Source organism: Zingiber officinale, chromosome 2B (assembly GCF_018446385.1).
Source record: "Zingiber officinale cultivar Zhangliang chromosome 2B, Zo_v1.1, whole genome shotgun sequence".
Taxonomy (NCBI): Eukaryota; Viridiplantae; Streptophyta; class Magnoliopsida; order Zingiberales; family Zingiberaceae; genus Zingiber; species Zingiber officinale.
The window spans coordinates 16563812-16571617 of NC_055989.1; the positions used below are offsets into that span (position 1 = coordinate 16563812).

Below are 7806 nucleotides of genomic sequence, written 5' to 3' on the forward strand. Positions count from 1 at the left end.
GCACTCCCTGCTAAGTGTCCGGTCAATCAGTGCGAGGTGGCTCTGATGTTTCTGCTCTTCTTCCTCCGATTCGTCCGAGGAGTCGTCCCACGTTGCTTTGAGTGCCTTCTTTTTGGTTGGCTTTGGTTTGTCGAACTTCAGTTTTGGGCATTCGTTCTTGTAATGTCCCTTTTTGTTGCAGCCGTAGCAAGTCACGTTCTTTTGTTCTGAGGGAGAGCTGATCTTTTGAAGGTCCTTTTTGCTGAAGCTCCTCTTTCTCCTGGTGAACATTTTTCTTACCAAGTTCACCAGGTGTTCTTCGTCTTCGGAGTCTTGGTCAGATTCTTCTTCAAATTCAGGCTTGCTTTTCTTTTCTTTGGAGGAACCTGCAAATAGAGCTATATCTTTCTCGGCTCCAGCATTAGTTTGTTCGTGTAATTCTAATTCACAGAAAAGCTCGTCTAATTTTAATTCAGAAAGATTCTTAGAAATTTTGTAGGCATCCACTATTGATGCCCACAAACTATTACGTGGAAAGGCGTTTAATGCATACCTTATTAAGTCTCTGTTCTCCATCTGGTGGCCTATCGCATGAAGCCCGTTGAGGATGTCCTTGATCCTCGCGTGGAGTTGATTCGTTGTTTCTCCTTCCTGCATTTTTATATTAAAAATTTTATTTAAAAGCAGGCCTCGTTTTGTTACCTTAGCGTCGCACGTTCCCTCGTGCAGTTCGATCAACTTGTCTCATAGCTCTTTAGCGTTTTTGTGTGGACCGACTCTGTTCAGTTCTTCTCTTGTTAATCTGCATTGTAGAGTGTTGATCGCTTTATTTTCTGTTGATGCTTTTTTCTTCAGATCTGCTGTCCAGTCTTCAGGATCCACTAGATTCCCGGAGTTGTCCACTGGAATTTTGTAGGGTCTCGTAATGCTCATCCACTGGTCGAAGTCTATTTTGAGGTAGACCTCCATGCGCTTTTTCCAGTACGGAAAGTCGTCCCCGTTGAAGAGTGGAGGTCGCACTGTGCTGAATCCTTCTTGTTGGGACATTCTGTGCACAGGTAAATAACCGAAAAAAAATCCCAAGACTTGGTCTTGGATTAGTAGTGCGGGAAGAGAGAAATAGTAGAAAAATCTAGATTGGTGTTGCACCAATTTAGCCAAAAAAATAATAGAAAATTATAAACCAGTTTGGAGTTTTGAGTGTAAAATTGAAAACCGAAAAAAAAAGAATTTCACCCCCAGTCTGATTGGTGGTTGCACCAAATCAGAGCGGTACCTGCTCTGATACCACTTGTAGGACCGTTAGATTCGATAGAGGGGGGGTGAATATCGATTCGAAAAATAAGAGTATAAACGCAGCGGAAAAGTAATGTCACGCCCCAGAGGAGTCTCTGTCCGAAGAAATTTCGGCAGCATCTCCCCTGTACGGCGGACAATATGAAACTTTCTACATACCACATATACATCAGCCATAGGCGGCTGGAATGATAACAAAAAAATAAAGACAAACACCACGCAGTTAATAAAGATATCCAGCCTCTGGCTGTCACAACCACGCAGTTAATAACAGTAATCAATAACAATAGGACTCTGACTCGAAATCCACCCTACTCCACTACACTCGTAAAGCTCAAATCCAACGAACTCACCTCTTCTGCCGTCCAGGCAGGCACGTAGTAGAATGAAATCCAATATCATATCAAAAATCCATCAAAAGGTATCACTCCATACAATATCCATAGGAAAAATCCAAAGATAATACTAAATCAAAGTCTGATAAAGAAAAAGGTCAAAATAAAACAAATAATGATCTAGTAGAGAACTAGCTCTACGTGCAGATGGGGGGCCAGCGACTGGAACTGCTCCGAAAATATCAACAATGGAGGCGGGGTGAGTCCAACACTCAGCAGGTACAACTGATATACATAATAAAACAAATAACAGATAACACTAATCATGCGTACAGTCTCCTGAATACGAGAAGGAATAAATGCAACTGAAATGAAATCAGGAGATAACTGTACTAACCGGAATCAAGGTACAAAGGTAACAGGTCGTCAGACCGAAGAAATCATAATCCTGTATGCATGTCAATCAAATGCATCCATACAAATGCAGCATATAAGTGCAGCAATCACAAACAATAAAATGCAATAAATGCATATGGTGACCGTGCACTCAGACATCACTGCTCCTGACAGTGACTGAGTGGACGGGATGCCGTCGGAGTACTCCTGTCCTCTGTCCCCAAATCATAAATGGGGGAGCTCAATGCTCTCATCTCCCGGTACACAATGACGGGGAGGATATCTCTGCCGGCTACCACGCTGAGTCATCTGACCAACGGAGCCAAACAAAGTCCACCATCTGCCGGCTACTACGCTGCTACACTAAATGCCAGCGGAGCCAAACAGAGCGGAACTGACTGCCGGCTACCACGCTGAGTCCTCAGACCAACGGAGCCAAACAGCAGAACCGCCACACACCTGTCTGATATACCACTAACCCATGGGTGGTGGTGGTGTGTGCAGTACATGTAACTGGCGATGGGCTCAACCATAGCAGAGCCAACAATCGCACAGCATGCAAACATCATGCATGACACTAAGCATGGCAATCTCATGAATAGCATAGCAAGATCCATACATAAATACAAGGTGTACCACAAGTCAATGTATCAAATGGAAGGTACACAAACAGATAGGGTATCATATAAAACCCTAGGTCCAGAACATGATGTATCACATGGTTGGGTCACTACCGAAAGCATGTATGGTCAGATAAATAATAACATGCAGTGCATAATAAATAAACAAACAACATGTAATAGATCATGTAGTGACCAACCGAATCAAATGGAAAAACATAATTCTTGCTATATGTTAAACACTTTATTATGCATATCAAAAGACATAAGTCAAAGTACCCGCCTCCGAAAATAGAAAGGTACGATCTGACTCCGAGATACTCGTCTCGCGTCAAAGTCCTGTGTTAAATCGCACAGTTTAGCTAATTTAATTATAAACAAATAGCTAAACTAATTTCTAATCCACTGACTAGTTTGGGTTAGTTTCATGAACCCCAATCACACAGTTATACAACTTACAAACCTAAATCACCCGATAACCAAATTAATTATGTATCAAGTCGTACCTAGAACATGTGTCAAAAATGTGTCAACTAAATCCATAAACCAAATACTTACCCAAACTCAAGTAGGTGGTCAAGGGTACAATCCGGCCACAGAGGTTTTACAATTGCTTCCTCCCTGTTTCCACTTCCTCTTCTTCAGTGATGGTAGTACAATACAAAATCTACTGCTGGTGGTAGTGAAACCGGCTGCCGGAGGAATGAAGAGGGAAAGACAATGGTGTTGGGCAGCAGATTGGGATCACCAAGAGGCTAGTCTCGGATTGCTTTGCCTCTGTCCACAACCCGGAGAGATAACTAAAGCACAGAGAAAACAAAGCAAAGATTAGGGCAAAGGAGCATCCGAGAAGAATTGGCCGGGAATATTCAAGATGAAAGCAGAGAGGAGAAAAACCAGCACTGCTTGGCGTCGGCGGAGACGCTAGGGCACAGATGATAGCGCCGGCACTGCAGGTTGTCTAGGGCAGAGGAAGGGTCGCCGGCACTGCTCATGCGTCGGTGGAGATGCTCGGCTCGGCGGTGGCACAGCAAATCGGCAGTGAACTCACACCAGGGCAGAGGAAGAAAGGGTGATGCACGGTGATCGGCTCTAGGGCACCGGCGATTGGGGTCGGCGTCGGCTTCTGTGGTCGACGTCGGGTGGCTAGGGCACAGGCCGGTGATGGTTCGGCGGCGGTACGCAGTGAGGCTAGGGCAGAGGATGGATCGCCGGCAATGGCTTGCGCTCGCCGGCGCTTGGGCAGGGCCGGAGAAGAAGAGAAGAGGCTCGGGAGAAGTAACCGCCGCCGGCGGTTAGGGCAAGGAGGAAGAAGGGAGACGGCGTCGGGCTCGGGTGTGAGGAGGGGGAAGAAACGAAGGTTTTAAAGAAATTAAAAAGAAAAAGAAAAAGGAAAAAGGAAAAGAAAAAATAAAACTTTTCCTTATTAAAACTGGATAGCCTAAACAGGCTTTTCCGGACCCCGTTCTTATCCCCGTCAACTCGTCCGTACGAGCTCCAAAAAATTCCCGAAAAATGTCCAAAAATTTCGGAAAATTCCCTTATTAAAAATCGTCATTTTTCCGGTATTTTACAAGTAAAATAGACACAAATGTTTTTTACTTCGTTCGGAGCCTTGTGACGACTCCTACTCGAAGGCCCGTGGTCCTTGACCACTTTCGTTGGGCAATCACTAACAAGTCGAAATATGATTACAAAATAAGTACAGGAAATGCTAGTGAAAATAAAGCAATACCGACAAGGAAATTAAATAAAAACGAAAGGAGCACTTTGTCGGAGCGTTGTTGGCATCGCACTGAACGTCGAGCAGCAAGACCAGCAGTAGAAGAGTTCTCAGATGAATTGATTTCTGAAGCTCCTGTCTGGGGCTTCTTTTATATGCTATTCCGGGCGCCTGGATCCCTTCCGGGCGCCTGGAATGTGACGTACCTGCTCAAACCGAGATGCTCCACGTGGCGATGCACAATCAGGATAAAGTTTGCCTCCCGGGCGCCCGGATCCCTTCCGAGCGCCCGGACCTCCGGGCGCCCGGACCCCTCTTCTCCACAAACGTTAGTCCGGAGGCAAATATATATCCTATAAAACAGATTGTTAGCACAATTAAAGTTCAACAAAGTAATAGCAAAGAGTATGACTTAGATTCCGTCTTTCCGAGACCGGAATCTAGTCACGATCTTGACTTAGACATCCGAAATGGATCTAAGCCGGATCGACGCCTAATGTTCCCTTCCCGGGAACGCGTCCTCGCAGTCACTCCCCTCCAGTGATTTACCTCACTTACCTGCCAGACGTCCGGTCAGCCCGTCGACCCGTCTGGACTTCTCGCCAAGCGTCCGGTCAGCCCGTCGACCCGCTTGGACTTCTCGCCAGCTATCCGGTCAGCCTGTCGACCTAGCTGGACTTCTCGCCAAGCGTCCGGTCAGCCCCTCGACCCGCTTGGATTTCTCGCCCACTATCCGGTCAGCCCGTCGACCTAGCTGGACTTCTCCTGCACACTCGATCAAAGTGTCAGACAACAACAAAACTAACTTAACCTATTTGTCATTCATCAAAACCTGGGTTAAATCGTTAGTGCTAACCGCACCAACAATAAGCACTGATGGAATCATTGGTAATCACAAGAAGGATCAAGCATTTTGGAAATGTATAGATGATTACTACAACAAACATCGCCCCACTAGATCTATGATGAGAAGTTATCAGCGGCTGAAATCACATTATTATAGGTTTGCACCGATGGTAAATGAATTTTCTGCAACTTATAATAATTTTTATACTCATCGGCAAAGCGGTTGGAGTGACGAGAATGTGTTGGAGAATGCATTGAATATATGGAAAGCCAACAACAAAGGCAAGGATTTTAAGTATATGCATGTGTGGAGGGTTCTCAAAGAATATGAGAAATATATTCCATAATCAGTTGCTCATTACTCTAACAAGAAGGTAAGGACATCCGAATCAGGAGGAAACACTTCAACATCAAATCCAGATACAAGTGTTGATTTAGATGACTCTGAAGTCCGTATTCGTCCTATAGGGCAAAAGACAGCAAAGAGAAATGGCAAATCTAAAGCCAGAGAGGGCGACACAATGGAACATAGCATCGACAAGGAATGGAAAGATATTAAAGAATATCAAATCCAAAAAATGACTTTGCGGGAAGCCGAGATCTTTCATAAGGATTATGAAATTCTTATGAAGGATACCAGTGAGATGACACCAGGACAACTTTATTTACATGAGAAAATGATGGAAAAAATTAAACAGAGACATGGCTTGGTGTAGATGAGTTTACGTTTATTTTTAGGACTATTATTATAATTTATGTATTTTTATTTGATGCATTGTAATATTTATGTATTTTTTTTAATTATTAATGTTGTTTCATGTTAACAATTTATAAATTTAAATTTTATAAAAAATTAATGGTGTATAATGTAAAATACGAAGGAGAAATGAGAATTATATAAAATGAAAAGTATGAGACTCATGAAGGAGTTGTTGAGAGGTTTTTTGATAGTGGAAGGAGGTATGAGATTTTTAACTTTTGATGTAGCGCAGATGTGGCAACAAAGGAGCTCTCAATGGGGTCTATCCGCTGTGGATGCTCTAAATTCTTTTTGTATTCCTATACTATTAAACTATCTAAAAAAATAATTCTATTTGTAAGCAATTTCATTCAAAATGTAAGAGGTGTTTTCAAAGAATAATCACTTGAATTCTTAGCAAAAGAACATTGACAGTAAAGAAACATTTAACTTAAAACTGCAAAGAGATAAACATAGTAACATAATACAATATCCGGACATCAAACTGAGAAATAATAAAGAAGTGCAGTCTAGTCAATTTACCTCCATAATCCTTATTTTCAATATCAATACTATAATTTAGAAGAACGAAGAGAACACTAGGAATACCTGTCGTAAATATATTCACTTTGAGTTTGAGCAACTTAAACAATGTTGGATCGAGACGCGCTAGAGGGGGGTGAATAGCGCTCGTGGCTATTTGTTCGATTATCGGAATCATAAGAATTATCGGAGTAATTAAAATGCAGCGGAATAAAATAAACACAAAGACACAAAGGGATTTACTTCGTTCGGAGCCTAAGGCGACTCCTACTCGAAGGCCCGCGATCCTTGATCGCTTCCGGTGGGCAACAACTATAAGCTCGATAAGAATTACAGATTACAAAATGTAACAACAATTAGAATAACTTTGTACCGACAACTTAAAGAAGAGAAAAACGAAGCTCCGGGTCGTCGGAATGTTGCAACAGCACTTCGGAATGACTTTGTTAGCAGCACGTTGAAGAAGGAAAGCTCAGAACTTGATTCTGTGAGATGCTGGTCGAAACCCCCTTATAAAGGGTGTTCAAGGCTCTGTTCAAGGCGCCTTGAAGGCTGTTCAAGGCGCCTTGAAGGCTGTTCAAGGCGCCTCCATGCTGCCTAGTCTTCCGCGTGGATCAGATCTGAACTGGTCGAACTTCATCCCTTGGAGGCGCCTTATACCCTGCTCAAGGCGCCTTCCAAGGTGCCTTATACTCCCTTCAAGGCGCCTTCGATGAACTTTCGCAGCCAGCTCAGCTTTTGCACCCGAGGCGCCTCCAAGCTCCATGGAGGCGCCTCGGACACTGTTCATCCGAGGCTTTAGGTTGCTCCTTTGCACCTGCAAGATACGTTAGTCCCAAACAATATCCTGCAACACAAAGTTAGCACAATAAACATGATAAATGAAGTATAGACAGTCTCCGGACTGTCCGAGTCTGACTTCGAGTTTCCGACCGGAAACCCTAGGTCGACCCGACGCCTACTGTTCCCTCTACGGGGAACGCGTCCTCACCTACTCCACTCAGGAGATTTACCTGTTGCCAGTCGATGCTCCAGATCTACTGGACTTTTGCTCAGCACTCGATGCTTCCAGACTTTCTGCTGGACATCCGCTTCCCCGGCTAGTCCAGTCTTTCACCTGGTTCGCGACACCAGGACTTTCCACCTAGGGTTACCACCCCCTAGGACTTTTGCCGGAAGCCATCGACCTGCCAAGACTTTCCGCATAGGGTTACCACCCCCATGACCTAGGGTTACCACCCCCTAGGGTTTTCCCTTTGCCTAACCGCAGCTAGGACTTTTCTCCACCTAGGGTTACCACCCCCTAGGACCTAGGGTTACCACCCCCTA

The 7806-nt window shown here is 44.2% G+C and overlaps 1 long non-coding RNA gene across 1 annotated transcript; it reads right to left on the reverse strand.

Annotated features, from left to right (window-relative positions):
* Positions 1–2930: 2930 nt before the first annotated feature.
* Positions 2931–3545, reverse strand: LOC122049011. The gene is made up of 3 exons (XR_006130770.1): positions 3524–3545; positions 3185–3426; positions 2931–2965 (listed from the first exon to the last, which is right to left on the reverse strand). It is a non-coding gene; the product is annotated as an uncharacterized LOC122049011 (long non-coding RNA).
* Positions 3546–7806: the final 4261 nt, after the last annotated feature.